This window comes from Eurosta solidaginis, chromosome 3 (genome assembly GCF_040869045.1).
Source record: "Eurosta solidaginis isolate ZX-2024a chromosome 3, ASM4086904v1, whole genome shotgun sequence".
NCBI lineage: Eukaryota > Metazoa > Arthropoda > Insecta > Diptera > Tephritidae > Eurosta > Eurosta solidaginis.
Window position 1 is genome coordinate 62083790 of NC_090321.1, and position 24983 is coordinate 62108772.

At 38.0% G+C, this 24983-nt stretch overlaps 1 protein-coding gene across 1 annotated transcript in view; it reads left to right on the top strand.

Annotated features, from left to right (window-relative positions):
- Positions 1-792: 792 nt before the first annotated feature.
- GlyT (Glycine transporter) overlaps positions 793-24983 on the top strand; it is a 421794-nt gene continuing 397603 nt past the window's right edge. Inside the window, exon 1 of the mRNA XM_067771981.1 lies at positions 793-1342. The gene's annotated coding sequence lies outside the window, so the exon portion shown is untranslated. The remainder of the gene's footprint in view (positions 1343-24983) is intronic.

The window sequence follows — 24983 nt, forward strand, 5'->3', positions numbered from 1 at the left end:
TAATGATTAATGATTAACATAGTCCAGTGAATTAAAGGGGCGCAGCTAGACGATGTTATGCGAATGATAGATGACGCTCCGGCTAAAAAAATATTTTTTTGAAACCTGCCAATGGAAGCAGAGGAAGAGGGCCAGCCACAGCTTCACTGCAAGGACCAGGTGGAACACGATTTAAATTTGCATGGTGTGGCCAGTTACTAAGAGTTAACTCAGTGCAAAAGGGACTGGAGTGCCTTGTTGGACGGCTATAGCCGTTTAAACGATTAAGCGCCAATTAAGTAAGTCAGAAAGCTGTACTCAAGTACCAGTCTAGATCTTGCAATGGTTCAGCTTCATTTTGCCTATGCATACATACACACTTCTCTAAATCAAGCCTAGTAGCTAATATGGCACCAAAATTAGCATAAGTTCTCCATAACTGGCAACATTGGTATACGCAAAAATCGCACGAATTGAAGAGTGTTAATATTTGCTCGCTGCTGTAGCCAAACAACGGCAGCTATAAGCTGTTGCGTGATTTTTTTTGTTGTTTTTATTTTACTGTGTGTGCGTGTGTGTATGCGCTTTTTTACATTTCTTTGCTAAAAGCTGATATCTGATTAGTGGGTGGCGTATACTGTATTGCTTTTCGGATAATTGTTTTTGTTGTTTCGCTTATATTTTTCCGTTGTTCCCTCGTATGTTTGCAGCTGTTGGTGGCTCAACTTCTGCTGCTGTTGCTGCTGTTCCTGCCTTTACTTCTGGTTGAGTTAGATGAATTTTCCATTCAGTTGCTTTTCAAATGTTCGCAAATACAGACGCTTTAAAATGATAATTGTGCTTTAAGGCGGAAATCTGTGTAACGGTATATATAAAGGACTAGTATAGCTATAACATTGGTGCCATTGTGTATGTGCACATGTGTGTGTGCGTGTAGGTGGTATCGAAGTGTTTGCATGTGTGTGTGTGTGTTTAATCAAATTCTGAGATTTTAATGCAGGAGAGTCGTTTGTTGTCCTCTTGCTTATAAATGCGTTTTGTATGTGTGCAGCGGTGCATTGGTATTTGTGTGTAAAAGTGTATGACATAAAAGGTGAAATTTTGCAAAAAAGTAGTGCATATGTATGTAGATTTTTGATTTAAAAATATTTGTATAAAAGCAAGAAAAGTGACGAAATTAAAAGAAAAAAAAAATAATTTTATATGCTTGAAGAGAAAAAATCTGTTAAAAATATTCTGAAAAGACTCAATAGATTGGAGTTCAAAAAATTAAAGAAATAATATATCCCCGGCACAATATTGAAACTACAACAAAAACTATGTGTCTAGCGCAATAAAGACAAATTTTATTCACGAATTGCAGGTAATAAAGACTTAAATAAAAATAAATAAATAACTAAGAAAAGAAAAACATACACACAAAAATTTACGAAACACTGCTCACATCGGATTTTATTATCATACACGGTATTATGTTGGGCTCAGTAACTCCTTCGAATGTTCTCTTGAGATCACGAGATATTGTATGAAGCGTAAATCGAAATCAAACTTTAAATAACTTAAATTGATCTTAACCAAGTTACAACCTCGATTGTATTTGCAAGGATCAAATGAAGTAAAAAAATTCGAAACCCTTACAACATAAAGCTTAGGTTAAACTAGCTAATAAAGACCTCACATATACTGAATGTGTTCATAGTGTTACCAGAATTTCTTTGACGATCAAACGAAGAACCCCCAATCAGGTACCAGGCCTTTTGTTATAGTGCAACTCAGTCGTCTTGGAAAATACTAGAAGCTTTTTAGAATCTAACTTAATTGCTGCCTCGAGATCTGGCAGCTCTGCCACCACTTAAAGCTGGAGTCTTTACCTGGCGAGCACAGGACATGAACACAGAACGTGCTAATCCATTTCTTCCTGCAGCTCGCACTTCCTACAACTGCTGTTACTGACGAGGCCTAAGTTGTAAGTATGAGGCAGTGTCCAGTAAGTATGCCCATCGTGAGCTTTAAATCTTCTTCCTTCAAAGATATGAGCCATTTTGTGAATCTAATGTCACTGGATTTGCACATCATTTTAAAAATTATGCAGCCCGCGCTTTTGTGCACGCCTTTCTTTGTTAATGGATCATATGCAACTTCTGTCTTCTTTTGATTTTCCAGTGCTTCTTTGCATTCCAGGACACTCCGTTTATTGCTCTAATCGCCACCTCACTATCAATATATATACTGACACAATAGTTCATCAGGAAGTGAAAGAGCCAGTTTCATGGCTATGATAGATCAAGCAGGAAAGGTGTGACCAGAAGCGCAGGGCTGTAAAATTTCTAAGATTATATGCAAATGCTACGACGTTAGACTGACAAAGTTGGTCACATCACTGAAGAGAGAAGACTTTTAAGGCTCACAATGGACTTATTATTAACTGGATACTGCCATCTGGCGTCACATGCTTACAAGCTAGGTCTAGCTAGTAACAGCAGATGTATAAAGGAAGTGCAAACTGCAAGCAGAAGCGGTCGAGCACGTTCTGTGTTCGTGTCCTGCGCCCGCCAGGTCAAGGCTCCAGCTACGAGGGGACGCAGAGTTGCCAAGTCTCAAATCCTGATACTTAGTTTGGGTTTTTAATGTTTGGTCGTCAAATAAATTCTGGTAACACTATGTACACATTCAGCCTATGTGAGGTCTTTATTGACAGGCCAGTTCAACCTAACCTAGCAACAGAAGTAACATGACCAGAGTTAAATAATTTCGGACTATTTGAGAAGAGCTTCGTTGGTTTCTTAACGGTAAAAACCTAAACAAAAATCTAAATAAAAGATTGCGAACTATTATTTTTAAGCTATCGGCTTGTTACAGACGGGTTACATATCGATAACAATTTGGTGACATTTTGATGAGAACTCGACAGCTGTTTGATATAAAATCGACACCTTTTTGGTAACAAATCGATAAGTTTCATATGACAAATCAATAGAATTATATAGTGACGTTTATACAACATAACGATAACTTGTTGATAAATAATCGATAACTTTTTGATATTAAATGAATAATTTTTCCATATCATATCGATAACTTTTAAATAATAAGTCAATCAATTTTGACAATTTCTCAGTAAAAAAATCGATAGGTATTTGACAACATCTCGATAAATGTATATACATAGTCGATAAATTTTTGATAAGAAACCGAAAACTTATTGATATAAAATCGGTTTCTCTTTGAAAACTTTTAATATTGATAGCAAGCAAATTGGCAACACTTCGATAAGAAATCCATAACTCATCTCTACTTGTCGATAACACACCGGTGACAAATCGAGTACGTGTATTCACTACTCTATAGTTTAATGCAGTAGATTTAGAATCTTGAGATCGGGTTTTAAGTAACTTGAACATAACTTGAACCATGCGAGCGATTTTCAAATAGCTTCCCGCTAAGCTACAGGCTTGAAAGCTTAAACGTATTTGAGAGTCCAACGGGAGTAGAATACCTATCACAAAAGTCTCTGCTAGGCCACGCTCGGATCGATGTATTTGGAAAAATCATACAAAAGGGGTGGAGGAGTCTCGCTATCAACCCCCATCGGGTTACGGGGTTAGAATATACCCGCGGTAGGTATACCTGTCGTAAGAGGCGACTAAAATACCAGATTCAAGCGGTTGTGTTGCGCAACCCTTTCAGGTTGCCAGCGCAATATATAGCTTCTCCAAACTCAATTGTCAACCTCACCTATCCGTGGTGAATCTTGTTTCATTAACAGCCGAGGCTCTGGCGGCCCCGAACTCCACATGGATGTAGAGGGTGGGAGGGCGATATGGCCTAGAAGGTCGCATGTGGTCACAACAAGTCGTTCCCGAGATGGTCGGGCTTGGTACCGGAACGTACCGGATCTGCATCCTGCAAAGGATCATCAACTCGATAACACTCCCCAAGGCCTTCGGGAAGTGTCCTGATCGCTACAGCAACAACAACAAACCCTCTCGCTATCCATTTTAAAGATGATTGCTATTGAGCTACAAACTTTAAACTTCACTTAAGGCTCAGAGCACCGAGACAATGCCAGAAAATTATGCAATAGCAAGTAAGGAAGGTTAAGTTCGGGTGTAACCGAACATTACATACTCAGTTGAGAGCTATGGTGACAACATACGGGAAAATAACCATGTGGGAAAATGAAGCGAGGGAAACCCTGGAATGTGTTTGTATGACATGTGTATCAAATGAAAGGCACTAAAGAGTATTTTATGAGGGAGTGGGTCATAGTTCTATAGGTGGACGCCATTTAGGGATATAGCCATAAAGGTGGATCAGGGTTGACTCTAGAATGCGTTTGTACGATATGGGTATCAAATGAAAAGTGTTAATGAGTATTTTAAAAGGGAGTAATCCTTAGTTCCATATGTGGACGCCGTTTCGAGATATCGCCACAAAGTTGGATCAGGGGCGACCCTAGAATTTGTTTGTACAATATGGGCATCAAACGAATGGTGTTAATGAGTATTTTAAAAGGGAGTGAGCCTTAGTTCTATAGGTGGAAGCTGTTTCGAGATATCGCCATAAAGGTGGACCAGGGGTGACTCTAGAATGCGTTTGTACGATATGGGTATCAAATTAAAGGTGCTAATGAGTATTTTAAAAGGGAGTAATCCTTAGTTCCATAGGTGGACGCGGTTTCGATATATCGCCATAAAGGTGGACCAGTGGTAACCCTAGAATTTGTTTGTACAATATGGGTATCAAAAGAAAGGTGTTAATGAGCATTTTAAAAGGGATTAATACTTAGTTCCATAGGTGGACGCCGTTTCGAGATATCGCCATAAAGGTGGACCAGGGGTGACCCTAGAATTTGTTTACACAATATGGGCATCAAACGAAAGGTGTTAATGAGTACTTTAAAAGGGATTGGGCCTTAGTTCTATAGGTGGACGCCGTTTCGAAATATCGCCATAAAGGTGGACCAGGGGTGACTCTAGAATGTGTTTGTACGATATGGGTATCAAATTAAAGGTATTAATGAGGGTTTTAAAAGGGAGTGGTGGTTGTTGTATAGGTGGTCGCATTTTCGAGATATCACCATAAAGGTGGATCAGGGGTGACCCTAGAATTTGTTTGTACAATATGGGTATCAAAAGAAAGGTGTTAATGAATATTTTAAAAGGGAGTAATCCTTAGTTCCATAGGTGGACGCCGTTTCGAGATATCGCCATAAAGGTGGAGCAGGGGTGACCCTAGAATTTGTTTGTACAATATGGGTATCAAAAGAAAGGTGTTAATGAGTATTTTAAAAGGGAGTAATCCTTAGTTCCATAGGTGGACGCCGTTTCGAGATATCGCCATAAAGGTGGGCCAGGGGTGACTCTAGAATTCGTTTGTGCAATATGGGTATCAAACGAAAGGAATTAATGAGTATTTTAAAAGGGAGTGGGCCTTAGTTCTATAGGTGGGCGCCTTTTCGAGGTATCGCAATAAAGGTGGACCAGGGGTGACTCTAGACTTTGTTTGTACTATATGGGTATCAAATGAAAGGTGTTAATGAGTATTGTTAAAAGGGGGTGGGCCTTCGTTCTATAGGTGTTCGCCTTTTCGAGATATCGCCATAGAGGTGGACCAGGGGTGACTCTAGAATATGTTTGTACGATATGGGTATCAAATTAAAGGTATTAATGAGAGTTTTAAAAGGGAGTGGTTGTAGTTGTATATGTGAAGGCGTTTTCCAGATATCGACCAAAATGTGGACCAGGGTAACCCTGAACATCATCTGTTGGATACCGCTAATTTATTTATATATGTAATACCTGCCAAGATTTTAAGGGTTTTTTATTTCGCCCTGCAGAACTTTTCATTTTCTTCTACTTAATATGGCAGGTGTCACACCCATTTTACCAAGTTTTTTCCTAAAGTTATATTTAGCGTCAATAAAACAATCCAATTACCAAATTCATCCCTTTTTTCGTATTTGGTATAGAATTATGGCATTTTTTTCATTTTTCGTAATTTTCGATATCGAAAAAGTGGGCGTGGTCATAGTCGGATTTCGTTCATTTTCCATACCAAGATAAAGTGAGTTCAACTAAGCACGTGAACTAAGTTCATTAAAGATATGTCGATTTTTGCTCAAGTTATCGTGTTAACGGCCATGCGGAAGGACAGACGGGCGACTGTGTATAAAAACTGGGCGTGGCATCAACCGATTTTGCCCATTTTCATAGAGAACAGTTAACGTCATAAAATCTATGCCACTACCAAATTTCAAAAGGATTGGTTAATTTTTGTTCGACTTATGGCGTTAAAAGTATCCTAGACAAATTAAATGAAAAAGGGCGGAGCCACGCCCATTTTGAAATTTTCTTTTATTTTTATATTTTGTTGCACCATATCATTACTGGAGTTGAATGTTGACATAATTTACTTATATACTGTAAAGATATTAAATTTTTTGTAAAAATTTTACTTTAAAAAAATTTTTTTTTTAAAAGTGGGCGTGGTCCTTCTCCGATTTTGCTAATTTTTATTAAGCGTACTGTATGTATAGGAGTAACGTTCCTGCCAAATTTCATCATGATATCTTTAACGACTTCCAAATTACAGCTTGCAAAAATTTTAAATTACCTTGTTTTAAAAGTGGGCGGTGCCACGCCCATTGTCCAAAATTTTGCTAATATTCTATTCTGCGTCATAAGTTCAACTCATCTACCAAGTTTCGTCGCCTTATCGGTCTTTTGTAATGAATTATCGCACTTTTTCGGTTTTTCGAAATTTTCGATATCGAAAAAGTGGGCGTGGTTATAGTCCGATATCGTTCATTTTAAATAGCGACCTGAGACTAGTGCTCAGGAACCTACATACCGAATTTCATCAAGGTACCTCGAAATTTACTCAAGTTATCGTGTTAACGGACGGACGGACGGACGGACGGACATGGCTCAATCAAATTTTTTTTCGATCCTGATTATTTTGATATATTGAAGTCTATATCTATCTCGATTCCTTTATATATGTACAACCAACCGTTATCCAATCAAACTTAATATACTCTGTGAGCTCTGCTCAACTGAGTATAAAAATAAGATACGAAAATTTTGAAAACTTCCTATTTATTAAAGTTTGTCTTTGGATACAGACGAAATGTTTGATGAATTCTGATCTTGAAATTTTAACAATAGGAGCATTCCATAGTGATGAGCGCAATATATGACTCCAATTTGATTCAAATTATAAATAAGTGCTCCTTCAGTTGTAATGATAGAATTGATAGCTAGGACTTCGAAGTCACTCGCCTTTGTAAGTGGATGACTTCACTTTCCAATATAAAACTCTTCTGAAAATCGGCTGCGTCATATGTTTTATTGCTGTTGTTTTGTAAGGATAAAGACACACCAAAGGTTTTTGGGGAGTCCTAACGATGCAGATCCGGTACGTTTCGGTAACAAGCACTATCTATAATTCTTATAAAATAAAGTCGCTAAATGCCATGTATGCACATAACTTCACACAGAATGCTCCGATTTTAAACGGTTTTTTGCATTTGAAAGCTTAGCTACGTGAGATGGTACAGTTAATATAATTTGAAGATATATATTATAGGGGCGTGGCAAATTGCCAAAATGTAGTAAAAAATCATAAAATTTTTGTTTTCACAGCTAAAACCCATAAACGGATTGATGGATTTAAAAAATTCAACTTTTCAATAAAACTTTGAAATATTTACCTTCGATCTGCATCAAAAAAAAATACTTCATTGCTTTCTTATATCAGCCAAATTGTCTAAACAAAAGTAATATTTTTACCAAAAAATGTGTTTGTGTGGTTGTTCGCTTTGAACTGTGCGCGCTAATTGCTTTTGAGTGAGGCATGATGCGACACATACATACGTACATATATAGCATTCGCTGCGTTATTTAACTTCGGACGTAGGTTTATAAGTATGTATGGATATACATCACTACATAGTTAGTATAAAACAAAGTCGCTTTTTCTGTCCCTATGTCCCTTTGAATGCTTAAACCTTTAAAAAGACGCAACGGATTTTGATGCGCTTTTTTTAATAGATAAAGAGTGATTGAAGAGGAAGGAACGGATGAACATATTTCGCTGAAAATTGGTGGAGGGGTAGCTTAGAAGCAGGAGACAGACATAGGATAATTTTTATCCCGTTCTGGCTAGGGTCTTGAGATCAAAACGTGGACCTGGGTAATCCTGGGATATGTTTGCACAATATGGGTATCAAATGGAGCCATGAGTACTTTGATACGGGGTATTTTTCGTACCCGCGGGTAACTAGGGTCTCGAGATATAAGGAAAACGTGGACGCGGGTACCCCCAGAATGTGTTTATAGAATATGGATAACAAATGAAAGCTGTTGATGAGTGCTTTAGTACAGGGTAGTTTTCATACCTATTTCTGAAGGGTGTCGAGATATAGGCCAAAACGTGGATCACGGTAACACTAGGATGTGTTTTTACATTATGGATATCAAATTGAAGCTGTTGATGTGTGCTTTAGTACAGAGTAAGTTTTATGCCGCTGGGTGACTAGGGTCTCGAGATATAGGCCAAAACATGGACCCGGATACCCCTAGAATGTGTGTGTAATAGGGATATCAAATGGAAGCTGTTGCTGAGAGCTTTAAAGTAATTTTCATTGTGATGTTCGATTTAGTCGCATCAACCTTGCAAAACTGATAAATATGCATGCGAAGCCGAAATAAAGACATGAATTAATAATACCCACATAACTATTTACATACGTACGTCCTATTCGATTTGCCTGGCAATAAGGGATTAAGAAGAATGGGAAAAACTTGAGAGAAGAGAAAAGATGGAAGCTTATTAAAATTTATGTAGATAGACCAAATTTAGGGTAGAACAACGTCTGACGGGTCTGCTAGTTAAGGGATAAAGCCGACCATCTCGGAAATTATTCAATATGAACACATTGAATCTACCTGGCCACCTCCCCCCCCCCCCCCCTATCCATGAGGAACTTGGGGTCACCAAAGACTCGGCTGCTATAGAAGCCTATTCGTCACATGCAGGTGAGATAGAAAATGGGAAAGCTATAAATTGCGCTCGCATTCAAACAAAAAATGGAAGCTCATTTTAGCTTATGACTTGATAGGGTCACTTTGTTCACTACTGCTAGTCTAAGGTTTTAAGACGACCTGGTCTTCGACACTTTGCAGCCCCACGCTTGGGTCCACGCCTTTCCCACTTGGTCGATAAGGTGCACTTCTCGCCTTCTCTAAATCTCGCCCAATCTAATTGGGACGTCTACGAAGCAAGCTTCGAGGGATGCGTCATTTTTAGCTGGTTCATACGCTATTTCATTCCCAATTATTCTCATATGCCGCCAGTATAAAAGTTTGCTTATCTCTGCTCGATAATTTCCAGTGATCGCTTACTCTCTAACATACTTTAGGATGCTGTGCTATGCCTTAGTTGCTGCTTGGTTGTCTCGGTAGCTGCAGTGGAAAGCTATTTTCTTCTCCAAACCAAATTTGACAAGGGATGACTGAAAAGCGCGCCAATTTTCATCAATTAACTACCCTGCCGGAAAATCAATACAACAAAGTCAATATTTTCTTCCAGTGTTTCCACTGCTTTTGTTACGGCTATTACTTCCGCCTCAAAAACGTTACAGTGATCTGACGGCTTGTATGACCTATTTATTTCCGGCTCAGCTCAGCCTAATTATGCCGAAGAAGTATAACTTCTCACGCGCTTACATAAGTTCTCACAACCCTTTTTATACCTTTCTTGAAAATGAAATGGTATATTGACTTCGTCACGAATCTCAAAATTGTAAGTCCTTAAAAGAAAATAGATAGACCCTCCAGTAAGTAAACCGAAGTGATCAGGATGAAGAGATGTGTTGATTTAGCCATGTCCGTCTGTATGTTTATATGCAAACTAGTGCCTCAATTTGTGAGATATCTTGATACAATTTGGTGAGCGGGTATATTTAGGTGTCCGATTAGATATTTGTCGCAACCGGCCGGATCGGACCACTTTAGCACGTATCCCCCATACAACCGATTTTTGAGAAAAGATAATTTTTGTCACATCGGTCGTATATATAGCAGATGTACCCTACAACCGATTATTCAGATAAGAAGCTTTTCGTAATTACCGCCCCATTTTAACAGCTAGAAGCATCAAGTTTTAGCAAATACTTACGTTTACGTTATATATTTTTGAAATAAGTGATTCATTGCCATAGCTATTTCATGCATACCACAAAAAACGTGAAACTTTGCATCCTCGCAAAAACTACCTACCTATTTTTTATTTTATATTGTAACCAATTTTCGGGAATTCCGCTTATTTGAAACCTTCTGCTAACGTTCGAATCGCTGCACTGTCGAATAAATAACTCCAATATTCTGTATTGCAAAATGGTCTTTATTAGACTACTTTGGGAGTAGTATAATTATACTTCACAATTATACCTCACTCCGCAGCTAATAGCGTGTTTAAATCAAACCGATTAGCTATTGCTCAGCTGGCACTGCTTTTATACTCTCGGTTGCCTCGTCCGCATATTTCTCCAAAAGTCTAGACGTTTCGCCTTCTAGAACTGTTGTATCTCCTGCTTGGTAATTGAGCTATATGCATGTGTATGCGTGAGTAACAACTTCGGCTGATGACTACATGTGTATGTGTAAGTATCTCTTCGTCGCCTTCTATTTATGTGTATAAATGATGATTTATGTGTTCACGTATGCAAGTGAAGCTTGCTTTAATGTTTTTGTTGTTGTGCCTTTATTCACTACCAGCTTAGTGATGCTAAAATTCGCCATAATATTTATCTTAAAAATCGCTTAGGTATGTACATCTGTTCACTAAATATTTCTTATCTTATACAGCCGATTATTTGTATATTACGAATGGGATAAGATTATTGTTCAGCCCCATTCATGAAAGGAATGGAGTCTTCGGCACAGCCGAAGACAGTTCCGTCCTTACTTGTTATTCATTCGTAAAACCTATCCAAATGTGAAAATTTCCGTAACTTGAATGCGCTGCAAATTGACCCGCCCTAATGCATAACGTGCACTCATACAAAGTATACTACCACGCTCTTTTTTCAAACTAGTTTACTTATATCCATTCTCCCTTTTAGAGCCATTCAAAAAGTTTTTCTGTAGTACATATCTCACACCAAAAACAACAACACAATTTGGCCAGTAAGTAGCCAAAGGACTTCATTCATAAATTACCATTAATAAATGCAAATTTTTCAGTTAACGCTCTGCCACAACTTTTATTTCGCTGCTTTGTGTAAATTTTAACTCAAGGAACAACTGATAATGATATGAAAACTACGATTATGCAAGTCCAACTAAGGAGACTGATGGAGGCGTAAAAGAAGCGTAGACAGGAAAAGAACATCAAAAAAGAGCATGATTAGAGTAAATCGGATTGCGAATAAGGACATACAAAGTAGTTTTGTATAAAAATAAAGTAAGGAAGGCTAAGTTCGGGTGTAATCGAACATTACATACTCAGCTGAGAGCTATGGAGACAAAATAAGAGAAAATCACCATGTAGGAAAATGAACCTAGGGTAACCCTGGAATGTGTTTGTATGACATGTGTATCAAATGGAAGGTATTAAAGAGTATTTTAAAAGGGAGTGGACCATAGTTCTATAGGTGGACGCCATTTAGGGATATCGCCATAAAGGTGGACCAGGGCTGACTCTAGACTTTGTTTGTACGATATGGGTATCAAATGAAAGGTGTGAATGAGTATTTTAAAAGGGAGTGTGCCTTAGTTCTATAGGTGGGCGCCTTTTCGATATATCGTTATAAAGGTGGACCAGGGTTGACTCTAGAATTTGTTTGTACGATATGGGTATCAAATGAAAGGTGTTAATGAGTATTTTAAAAGGTATTGGGCCATAGTTCTATAGGTGGGCGCCTTTTCGAGATATCGTTATAAAGGTGGACCAGTGGTGACTCTAGAATTTGTTTGTATAATATGGGTATCAAATCAAAGGTGTGAATGAGTATTTTAAAAGGGAGTGGGCCTTATTTCTATAGATGGACGCCTTTTCGAGATATCGCCATAAAGGTGGACTAGTGGTGACTCTAGAATTTGTTTGTATAATATGGGTATAAAATGAAAGGTGTGAATGAGTGTTTTTAAAGGTATTGGGCCTTGGTGGGCGCATTTTCGAGATATCGTTATAAAGGTGGGCCAGGGTTGACTCTAGAATTTGTTTGTACGATATGGGTATCAAATGAAAGGTGTGAATGAGTATTTTAAAAGGTATTGGGCCTTAGTTCTATATGTGGGCGCCTTTTCGAGATATCGTTATAAAGGTGGACCAGGGTTGACTCTAGAATTTGTTTGTACGATATGGGTATCAAATGAAAGGTGTGAATGAGTATTTTAAAAGGGAGTGGGCCTTATTTCTATAGATGAGCGCATTTTCGAGATATCGTTATAAAGGTGGACCAGTGGTAACTCTAGAATTTGTTTGTATAATATGGGTATCAAATCAAAGGTGTGAATGAGTATTTTAAAAGGGAGTGGGCCTTATTTCTATATATGGACGCCTTTTCGAGATATCGCCATAAAGGTGGACTAGTGGTGACTCTAGAATTTGTTTGTATAATATGGGTATCAAATGAAAGGTGTGAATGAGTGTTTTAAAAGGTATTGGGCCTTAGTTCTATAGGTGGGCGCCTTTTCGAGATATCGTTATAAAGGTGGACCAGGGTTGACTCTAGAATTTGTTTGTACGATATGGGTATCAAATCAAAGGTGTGTATGAGTATTTTAAAAGGTATTGGGCCTTAGTTCTATAGGTGGGCGCCTTTTCGAGATATCGTTATAAAGGTGGACCAGTGGTGACTCTAGAATTTGTTTGTATAATATGGGTATCAAATCAAAGGTGTGAATGAGTATTTTAAAAGGGAGTGGGCCTTATTTCTATAGATGGACGCCTTTTCGAGATATCGCCATAAAGGTGGACTAGTGGTGACTCTAGAATTTGTTTGTATAATATGGGTATCTAATGAAAGGTGTGAATGAGTGTTTTAAAAGGTATTGGGCCTTAGTTCTATAGGTGGGCGCATTTTCGAGATATCGTTATAAAGGTGGGCCAGGGTTGACTCTAGAATTTGTTTGTACGATATGGGTATCAAATCAAAGGTGTGAATGAGTATTTTAAAAGGTATTGGGCCTTAGTTCTATAGATGGACGCCTTTCGAAATATCGTTATAAAGGTGGACCAGTGGTAACTCTAGAATTTGTTTGTATAATATGGGTATCAAATCAAAGGTGTGAATGAGTATTTTAAAAGGGAGTGGGCCTTATTTCTATATATGGACGCCTTTTCGAGATATCGCCATAAAGGTGGACTAGTGGTGACTCTAGAATTTGTTTGTATAATATGGGTATCAAATGAAAGGTGTGAATGAGTGTTTTAAAAGGTATTGGGCCTTAGTTCTATAGGTGGGCGCCTTTTCGAGATATCGTTATAAAGGTGGACCAGGGTTGACTCTAGAATTTGTTTGTACGATATGGGTATCAAATCAAAGGTGTGAATGAGTATTTTAAAAGGTATTGGGCCTTAGTTCTATAGATGGACGCCTTTCGAGATATCGTTATAAAGGTGGACCAGTGGTAACTCTAGAATTTGTTTGTATAATATGGGTATCAAATCAAAGGTGTGAATGAGTATTTTAAAAGGGAGTGGGCCTTATTTCTATATATGGACTCCTTTTCGAGATATCGCCATAAAGGTGGACTAGTGGTGACTCTAGAATTTGTTTGTATAATATGGGTATCAAATGAAAGGTGTGAATGAGTGTTTTAAAAGGTATTGGGCCTTAGTTCTATAGGTGGGCGCCTTTTCGAGATATCGTTATAAAGGTGGACCAGTGGTAACTCTAGAATTTGTTTGTATAATATGGGTATCAAATCAAAGGTGTGAATGAGTATTTTAAAAGGGAGTGGGCCTTATTTCTATATATGGACGCCTTTTCGAGATATCGCCATAAAGGTGGACTAGTGGTGACTCTAGAATTTGTTTGTATAATATGGGTATCAAATGAAAGGTGCGAATGAGTGTTTTAAAAGGTATTGGGCCTTAGTTCTATAGGTGGGCGCCTTTTCGAGATATCGTTATAAAGGTGGACCAGGGTTGACTCTAGAATTTGTTTGTACGATATGGGTATCAAATCAAAGGTGTGAATGAGTATTTTAAAAGGTATTGGGCCTTAGTTCTATAGATGGACGCCTTTCGAGATATCGTTATAAAGGTGGACCAGTGGTAACTCTAGAATTTGTTTGTATAATATGGGTATCAAATCAAAGGTGTGAATGAGTGTTTTAAAAGGTATTGGGCCTTAGTTCTATAGGTGGGCGCATTTTCGAGATATCGTTATAAAGGTGGGCCAGGGTTGACTCTAGAATTTGTTTGTACGATATGGGTATCAAATCAAAGGTGTGAATGAGTATTTTAAAAGGTATTGGGCCTAAGTTCTATAGATGGACGCCTTTCGAGATATCGTTATAAAGGTGGACCAGTGGTAACTCTAGAATTTGTTTGTATAATATGGGTATCAAATCAAAGGTGTGAATGAGTGTTTTAAAAGGTATTGGGCCTTAGTTCTATAGGTGGGCGCATTTTCGAGATATCGTTATAAAGGTGGGCCAGGGTTGACTCTAGAATTTGTTTGTACGATATGGGTATCAAATCAAAGGTGTGAATGAGTATTTTAAAAGGTATTGGGCCTTAGTTCTATAGATGGACGCCTTTCGAGATATCGTTATAAAGGTGGACCAGTGGTAACTCTAGAATTTGTTTGTATAATATGGGTATCAAATCAAAGGTGTGAATGAGTGTTTTAAAAGGTATTGGGCCTTAGTTCTATAGGTGGGCGCATTTTCGAGATATCGTTATAAAGGTGGGCCAGGGTTGACTCTAGAATTTGCTTGTACGATATGGGTATCAAAACAAAGGTGTGAATGAGTATTTTAAAAGGTATTGGGCCTTAGTTCTATAGATGGACGCCTTTCGAGATATCGTTATAAAGGTGGACCAGTGGTAACTCTAGAATTTGTTTGTATAATATGGGTATCAAATCAAAGGTGTGAATGAGTATTTTAAAAGGTATTGGGCCTTAGTTCTATAGGTGGGCGCATTTTCGAGATATCGTTATAAAGGTGGGCCAGGGTTGACTCTAGAATTTGTTTGTACGATATGGGTTTCAAATCAAAGGTGTGAATGAGTATTTTAAAAGGTATTGGGCCTTAGTTCTATAGATGGACGCCTTTCGAGATATCGTTATAAAGGTGGACCAGTGGTAACTCTAGAATTTGTTTGTATAATATGGGTATCAAATCAAAGGTGTGAATGAGTATTTTAAAAGGGAGTGGGCCTTATTTCTATATATGGACGCCTTTTCGAGATATCGCCATAAAGGTGGACTAGTGGTGACTCTAGAATTTGTTTGTATAATATGGGTATCAAATGAAAGGTGTGAATGAGTGTTTTAAAAGGTATTGGGCCTTAGTTCTATAGGTGGGCGCATTTTCGAGATATCGTTATAAAGGTGGGCCAGGGTTGACTCTAGAATTTGTTTGTACGATATGGGTATCAAATCAAAGGTGTGTATGAGTGTTTTAAAAGGTATTGGGCCTTAGTTCTATAGGTGGGCGCATTTTCGAGATATCGTTATAAAGGTGGGCCAGGGTTGACTCTAGAATTTGTTTGTACGATATGGGTATCAAATCAAAGGTGTGAATGAGTGTTTTAAAAGGTATTGGGCCTTAGTTCTATAGGTGGGCGCATTTTCGAGATATCGTTATAAAGGTGGGCCAGGGTTGACTCTAGAATTTGTTTGTACGATATGGGTTTCAAATCAAAGGTGTGAATGAGTATTTTAAAAGGTATTGGGCCTTAGTTCTATAGATGGACGCCTTTCGAGATATCGTTATAAAGGTGGACCAGTGGTAACTCTAGAATTTGTTTGTATAATATGGGTATCAAATCAAAGGTGTGAATGAGTATTTTAAAAGGGAGTGGGCCTTATTTCTATATATGGACGCCTTTTCGAGATATCGCCATAAAGGTGGACTAGTGGTGACTCTAGAATTTGTTTGTATAATATGGGTATCAAATGAAAGGTGTGAATGAGTGTTTTAAAAGGTATTGGGCCTTAGTTCTATAGGTGGGCGCCTTTTCGAGATATCGTTATAAAGGTGGACCAGGGTTGACTCTAGAATTTGTTTGTGCGATATGGATACCAAATCAAAGGTGTGTATGAGTATTTTAAAAGGTATTGGGCCTTAGTTCTATAGGTGGGCGCATTTTCGAGATATCGTTATAAAGGTGGGCCAGGGTTGACTCTAGAATTTGTTTGTACGATATGGGTTTCAAATCAAAGGTATGAATGAGTATTTTAAAAGGTATTGGGCCTTAGTTCTATAGATGGACGCCTTTCGAGATATCGTTATAAAGGTGGACCAGTGGTAACTCTAGAATTTGTTTGTATAATATGGGTATCAAATCAAAGGTGTGAATGAGTATTTTAAAAGGGAGTGGGCCTTATTTCTATATATGGACGCCTTTTCGAGATATCGCCATAAAGGTGGACTAGTGGTGACTCTAGAATTTGTTTGTATAATATGGGTATCAAATGAAAGGTGTGAATGAGTGTTTTAAAAGGTATTGGGCCTTAGTTCTATAGGTGAGCGCATTTTCGAGATATCGTTATAAAGGTGGGCCAGGGTTGACTCTAGAATTTGTTTGTACGATATGGGTATCAAATCAAAGGTGTGTATGAGTGTTTTAAAAGGTATTGGGCCTTAGTTCTATAGGTGGGCGCATTTTCGAGATATCGTTATAAAGGTGGGCCAGGGTTGACTCTAGAATTTGTTTGTACGATATGGGTATCAAATCAAAGGTGTGAATGAGTATTTTAAAAGGTATTGGGCCTTAGTTCTATAGGTGGGCGCATTTTCGAGATATCGTTATAAAGGTGGACCAGGGTTGACTCTAGAATTTGTTTGTACGATATGGGTATCAAATGAAAGGTGTTAATGAGTATTTTAAAAGGTATTGGGCCTTAGTTCTATAGGTGGGCGCCTTTTCGAGATATCGTTATAAAGGTGGACCAGGGTTGACTCTAGAATTTGCTTGTACGATATGGGTATCAAATGAAAGGTGTTAATGAGTATTTTAAAAGGGAGTGGGCCTTAGTTCTTTGGGTGGACGCCTTTTCGAGATATCGCCATAAAGGTGGACCAGTGGTGACTCTAGAATTTGTTTGTATAATATGAGTATCAAATCAAAGGTGTGAATGAGTATTTTAAAAGGTATTGGGCCTTAGTTCTATAGGTGGGCGCCTTTTCGAGATATCGTTATAAAGGTGGACCAGGGTTGACTCTAGAATTTGCTTGTACGATATGGGTATCAAATGAAAGGTGTTAATGAGTATTTTAAAAGGTATTGGGCCTTAGTTCTATAGTTGGGCGCCTTTTCGAGATATCGTTATAAAGGTGGACCAGGGTTGACTCTAGAATTTGCTTGTACGATATGGGTATCAAATGAAAGGTGTTAATGAGTATTTTAAAAGGGAGTGGGCCTTAGTTCTTTGGGTGGACGCCTTTTCGAGATATCGCCATAAAGGTGGACCAGTGGTGACTCTAGAATTTGTTTGTATAATATGAGTATCAAATCAAAGGTGTGAATGAGTATTTTAAAAGGTATTGGGCCTTAGTTCTATAGGTGGGCGCCTTTTCGAGATATCGTTATAAAGGTGGACCAGGGTTGACTCTAGAATTTGTTTGTACGATATGGGTATCAAATGAAAGGTGTTAATGAGTATTTTAAAAGTTGTTGGGCCTTAGTTCTATAGGTGGGCGCCTTTTCGAGATATCGTTATAAAGGTGGACCAGGGTTGACTCTAGAATTTGCTTGTACGATATGGGTATCAAATGAAAGGTGTTAATGAGTATTTTAAAAGGTATTGGGCCTTAGTTCTATAGGTGGGCGCCTTTTCGAGATATCGTTATAAAGGTGGACCAGTGGTGACTCTAGAATTTGTTTGTACGATATGGCTATCAAATGAAAGTTGTGAATGAGTATTTTAAAAGGGAGTGGGCCTTATCTCAATAGATGGACGCCTTTTCGAGATATCGCCATAAAGGTGGACCAGGGTTGTCTCTAGAATTTGTTTGTACGATATGGCTATCAAAAGAAAGTTGTGAATGAGTATTTTAAAAGGGAGTGGGCCTTAGTTCTTTGGGTGGACGCCTTTTCGAGATATCTCCATAAAGGTGGACCAGTGGTGACTCTAGAATTTGTTTGTACAATATGGGTATCAAATGAAAGGTGTGAATGAGTTTTTTAAAAGGTAGTTGGAATTAGTTCTATAGGTGGACGCCTTTTCGAGATACCGTTATAAAGATGGACCAGGGTTGACTCTAGAATTTGTTTGTACGATATGGGTACCAAAGTAAAGGTATTAATAAGGGTTTTAAAAGGGAGTGGTGGTTGTATATGTGAAGGCATTTTCGCGATATCGACCAAAATGTGGACCAGGGTGGCCCAGAACATCATCTGTCGGTACCGCTAATTTATTTAGATATGTAATACCACGAAGAGTATTCCTGCCAAGATTCCACGGGCTTTTGATTTCGCCCTGCCGAACTTTTTCATTTTCTTCTACTAAAAAAAAAAAAAATATGGCAGGTGTCACACCCATTTTACAAAGTTTTTTCTAAAGTTATATTTTGCGTCAATAAACCAATCTAATTATCATGTTTAATCCCTTTTTCCATATTTGGTATAGAATTATGGAATTTTTTTTCATGTTTCGTATTTTTCGATATCGAAAAAGTGGGCGTGGCCATAGCCGGATTTCGGCCATTTTTTATACCAATACAAAGTGCGTTCAGATAAGCACGTGAACTGAGTTTAGTAAAGATTATTGATTTTTGCTCTAGTTACCGTGTTAACGGCCGAAGGGAAGGACAGACTGTCGACTGTGTATAAAAACTGGGCATGGCTTCAACCGATTTCGTCCTTTTTCACAGAAAACAGTTATCATCCTAGAATCTAAGCCCCTACCAAATTTCACAAGGATTGGTAAAGATATTAAATTTTTTGTTAAAATTTGACTTAACAAATTTTTTTTTAAAAGTGGGCGTGTTCTTTCTCCGATTTTGATAATTTTTATTAGGCATACATACAGTAATAGGAGTAACGTTCCCGCCAAATTTCATCACGATATCTTCAACGACTGCCAAATTACAGCATGCAAAACTTTTAAATTACCTTCTTTTAAAAGTGGGCGGTGCCACGCCCGTTGTCCAAAATTTTACTAATTTTCTATTCTGCGTCATAAGTTCAACTCACCTACCGAGTTTCATCGCTTTAGCCGTCTTTGGTAATTAATTATCACACTTTTTCGGTTTTTCGAAAATTTCGATATCGAAAAAGTGGGCGTGGTTATAGTCCGATATCGTTCATTTTAAACAGCGAACTGGGGTGAGCGCCCAGGAACCTACATACCAAATTTCATCAAGATACCTAAAAATTTTCTCAAGTTATCGTGTTAACGGACGGACGGACGGACGGACATGGCTCAATCAAATTTTTTTTTCAATACTGATGATTTTGATATATGGAAGTCTATATCTATCTCGATTCCTTTACACCTGTACAACCAACCGTTATCCAAGCAAAGTTAATATACTCTGTGAGCTCTGCTCAACTGAGTATAATGAGAAGTTGAGTTTGCAGCTAAAAGAGAGTGCGAAAAGTGACAGCGATGGCAAATGTAATTAATTACTTTTACAAATTGCATCGCTGTCCCACGTACAAATTTTACCAGCAATTTGTGTACTTACATAGTTGCTATTGCCGTTTTTGTTTAAACACTATGATTGGCGTGTCTACTGTTTTATTGACCGCATTAAATCTGACAATTGGTCAGTCAATAGTTTGGGGTGCACATCATGTTGGGCGCACATTGTTGCGTTTCATATCGAAGATCAAACAGTAGGAGCGTTCAAATGGTTAAGTAGGGGAAGATAGCAGGGTTTTAAGGTTCTGTTTTACTCACAGGGTATCTTCGGAAATGCGAAGTAAACCAGCTGTCCAAGAATGGGGGAGCTCACAGCGAGGTGTATACATGCAAGTAAGTAATAAAGATGATTGTAGCATCCATTCTGCTATCAATATGGCCAAGGGTTGAGAAACGCGCCATATACGCTAAGCTAGTTGGGGAAATTCCACATTAATGTCACAAAAAGCGATGGATTCGTATTTGATATTATCTCATCACTCTCGTTACTATGACCACATTCAGTCTATGTAAGATGTTTATTGTTGACCGACCAGTTAAACCTTCGCTTTCTTAGCCCTAATCTGAAAAGTTTGTTTTATTTTTCCTTACTTAGTTAAAGCTAGGGTCACTTCCTGATTGGCCCAGTCATAAAAGAACTCTTCCCATTACTTCCAGAGAACAAAACTCATTGTCAGGGCTATTCGGCTGACATAGTAAAGAATAACTCGAAAGCATCCTAGCCGATATAAGATGGGAAAGGAGGTGTGATGTACTCATAGTGAGTATACACATCAACCCAAGCACTCACAGCAGCCAGGCTGCGTGTTGTCGTTGGTAACATAGATTACATTCGTTCACATAGAACCCAGCGATCTTATACCTAAGTACTTCAAGAAAACCATCAAACGTGGTTTTGTAACGAACAGAATGGGACAGGGAATTTACTAAGAAGTGAACTTAGTCCAAATTACGGGATGCTGGATTTGGATACAAACCTGGAAGGAATGGTGGAATGGCTTAAATGACCTCTGTAGATGCTGCGGCAAGATGATGTAAAGAAACCGGCACGTATACCCAGGATATCAGATATCGAATGCAACGCTAATTTATATTGGCCGCCGATAACAAATCGATTCCACTTCGATAACACGCCCATAACACTTCGATAATAAATCTACAACTCGTGTGCTAGAGGTGTTGTCGGTAACACAATTAATACTTCGAAAGTACATGGGGTACCCATCTATAGCAGGATAATAAACCGTTAACAAGCCGGTAATCTTTTTTTTTTTTTTTGATAAAAAAACCATAACTTTTCAATGTCGGTAGTTACCGATAACAAGCCAATGAGACTTATTTCATATTATCTTAAAAATATCAAAGAAGCTGAGAAATGGTCCGGAAACATTTACAAAAAGGTCCGAACTTGATTAAGTACCATACCAGCAAAGATCCCCAACTGGTTAGACGTACCGCATGGATTTCCTGTCAAAACCATAATGACTATTGATAGATGAGCCTGAGTAAACCCAATAGTCTCCGTAAACCTCCTGCCAATCATTGCCGACTAGAAGGATCTTGCCAAACGCTTACTGAGCTGACTTGAGGCCCATCTATGTTGAAGTAGACCACAGGTGGCCAGCGGAATACCGAAATTCCAAGAGCCCATCGTCTGGTTCATTTGTACCGATGCGGGCTAAGAGATCCTCTTGAATCACAGAGATCCGGGAATCACTAAGGCCCGGTACACAGATAATTTTGTTTATAAAATACCTCGATGCAATCGCAAGTGAGGTCATTAGAACCCAAGGCCTTGATAGACTTGATAGCTATCCAAGTAGATGTTAAATTCCCTCACCGTACTAGCACTAGATAGCATTCCATAATCGCGGCAACTTCCGCTTGAAAGATGCTGCAGTGATCAGCCAACTTAAACTTGTGGCTCACATGTATCTCGTGACATAAGACCACCAACCTTTCCATCAAATTCGACCCATCCGCCCAAAGTAACTAGTCCCCATCCCCAGATGGGTACCCTTCCACATTATCTCAAGAGAATGACTGGGGTGAAGGCTGCACAGGAAGCAGTTATCCGCACAGAATATTCCGACCTGTTAGTGATTAAGTCGAACCTGGTAAGCAGGCTAGAGTGACCGAAGTTAAAAAGCCCATTGGCCATATCACTAAGCCTGACCAACGACCGGACGGCAGCCGCCTTACCGCAATATCTATTTTCAGCATGACATTCAATGCGAAGATAGGTGTTGTTCTAAGAGCGCCGCTGGTACCAACCAGCCTCGTCCTTTGAATTGACACTAATATTTTGGTGGTGCTCGCCCTGTCCAGTGCATTCCGCCATACCAGCAACTTATCTCATAAAGCGAGTGCCCCCAACTCTTGCCGATATCCGCACTGTAGCAGTACAAGGAAACTGCGGCCTTCCCAGTCCTGTCTTCCACTTTGGATATGCAGTACAGTTTCTTGTCCAAAGGCGAGTTCTTAAAACGTGCATCTTATATTTCCGTGTAAAACGAACCAGTTCCGTTTTTCCCAGATAGCCCTGCAAAACATTGCTTAGGTTGTCTAGAAATTTCCCTCTGACTAGGATAGTCAGGTCATCTGCGTAGGCAACCACCCTACAGAAATTGATTTCCAGCTCCACAAAAAGCTCGTTCATTACCACCTCCCTGAGCAGAGAAGATATTGCACCCCCTGTGGTGCGGCCCTATCGATTATGGCCCCTCATCTGCTGCCACTGTTTTGCTGCAGAGAACTATATTAATGAATTCCACCAGAGCCCATCAACTTATTGTACTGAACTGTTCGTTTATGTACGTCGCACAGTGGCGCCTTTTGAGGTTTTTCTTTGCAAAAATCATAACTTTTGAACCAATGAAGGTATTTTAAAAATTTAAAATGAAAATGAAAGCTAATTATTTGAAGTTTTATTGTGTAAAAGCTCAGAATGTCACAAATACAGGGTGCTCAAAGTCGAAAATTTTTAGAAAAATGAAAAAACAAAATGTTTTTAGTAAAAAATAAAAATAATAAAATGAGATTTGTCTTATAATGACGTATTTAAGCATTAAATAAGATAAACTAAAGTTTTTGATAAGATAGCGTGGCGCTGCCCACTTATGATAAAAAGTTGTATCTAAGTAGTCACGTAATCATTAACTATCAAAATCGATAGACGTATTGCTTCTTTTAAATGTTTCTTTTAAATAAAACTCAAATGTCCGTTTTTGATGCCACAATAACAAGGTGCTTCAAAATTCATCGTAAAATGTTACATGTTTTTTTTTTTAATTTACAAGCCAAATATGTATTTTATTAATAACTAAATTTATTGAAAGTGGTTCAATGAAATTTTATTTGAGCTAAAGATTAAACAGCCAACGAATTTTGGAAAAAGGGAGTGGCACTGCCCATTTATGCCAAAAAGTTTGATCTTAGTAACCGCTTTACCAATTTGTACCAAACTCGATAGACGTATTGATTTCTATAAAAATTTAATACTCGTTTGAAGGCGAAATGCCTAAGATTTAAAATAAATTTGATAAACTTTAGAGAAATGCAATAACGAAAAGTATATATTTATAAGTTACTAAATTAATTCTTTTTTTTTTTTTGAAATAAATAGATATCTTATTTTTCAGTAAAGTAACAAAATTTATTAGTAAATCTCCTTTTCATTGTTGTGATAAGAAGTGAGAAACTTAGTTTATCTTAACATAGTCATCGTCACTGGAACCATTTCTGAGCTATACGCATCTGTAAGATCTTTTTGTGTTCTTACATACCTCATAGATGATATGACTGGATCTCGTGACACTTTGCAGGTGTTCATACATCTATATCTTTTGTAGTCCTTGTTTTTAGATTCTTGAACTTCTTCAGACAATTCTCCTAATGGTAAGCACTGGTACTCTATTAAATCTTTTCCATGTGCTAAAATTGTATGTACCGTTGGTGTAAGTTTCTTCTCAGGTTACTTTTGACGCAGCAACTCTGTAGTTTTAGATGCATATTCTCCAAATTTGGGTCCATTAACTGGTTCATGGCAGTTTAAAATATTTAAAATTACTCCCAATCTTTTCACAATATCTCTATCAACTCCTGTTATGCGAGCAGTTACTTCATCGTTTTCAAAAAATCTTCTTGATGAGTTACCATCATTTGTATTTCCGTATCCATACTTTAGGCAGTCAACTCTAAGGCCAATCTCTTTATAGAATGCATCCTGAATTATTTGTTTTGTCCTGTTTTGTTTCTCCTTACATGCTGTATTGTCGTCGAAAACTTCTCCTTGTTGTGGTAGTGTATAAACCAGCTTCAAAACAAATTCCATACATCTTATCCTAGCATGCAAAGGAGATATTCCATTCTCATAATTTAGTTCGTCAGTTATTGAATCATCAAGATTTTCAAGAATCCTTCTCGTATTTAAATAATATCGGGCGGTCCAATATTCTGAAGCTTCATATTTTAGTCGTAATGGAACAATAGAAGCCATAAACATATTACTATCTGTAATTGTTTCATCGTCTACATTTATTCTTTGTTTATATGCGCTTTGTCCTGATGATCCATCACAGCCCCACTTAGTTATCAATGCTACCTCCTTTGGCAGTGATTTCAACTTTTCTTCAATAAAATTTTGAAGGAGTCGTGTAGACGTATGATCCATTAGGTTTTGTAGCTCAATTTCAGCTGATAATTCGGTTATTTTGGGACTTAGAGGAACTGCTTCCTTCTTGGCTTGAGTAATTTTTTTGTATCCAGGTAAAATATGGGCATTACGTTGCAATAATGACTTACGCAATATAATATATTTTTTCTTCGAATCACTTTTTTTCTAGCTGGCTTGAGGTCTGAGTTGAAATAAAAACACAAGGGTTTTTTATATATTACCAATATATTTCGATTACACACGGTAATCGTCTTCAGGGTGAACACTACAAAACATAAAAACAACAAAATAAATAAATAAATAACAAATTTCCTAACATACAAATTTAAAAAAAAATTATAACATACATTTTTTACACGTGTGTATCACTTGACGTGGAGTTTATCACTGATCGTTTGTTTGTCAACAAATATCTATAGAAGCTAGCAGAGTTATCTACGTCCGTTTTATAGTTCATTCGTTTACTGGTTGGTGTGTTAATAATGTGAAGCATTT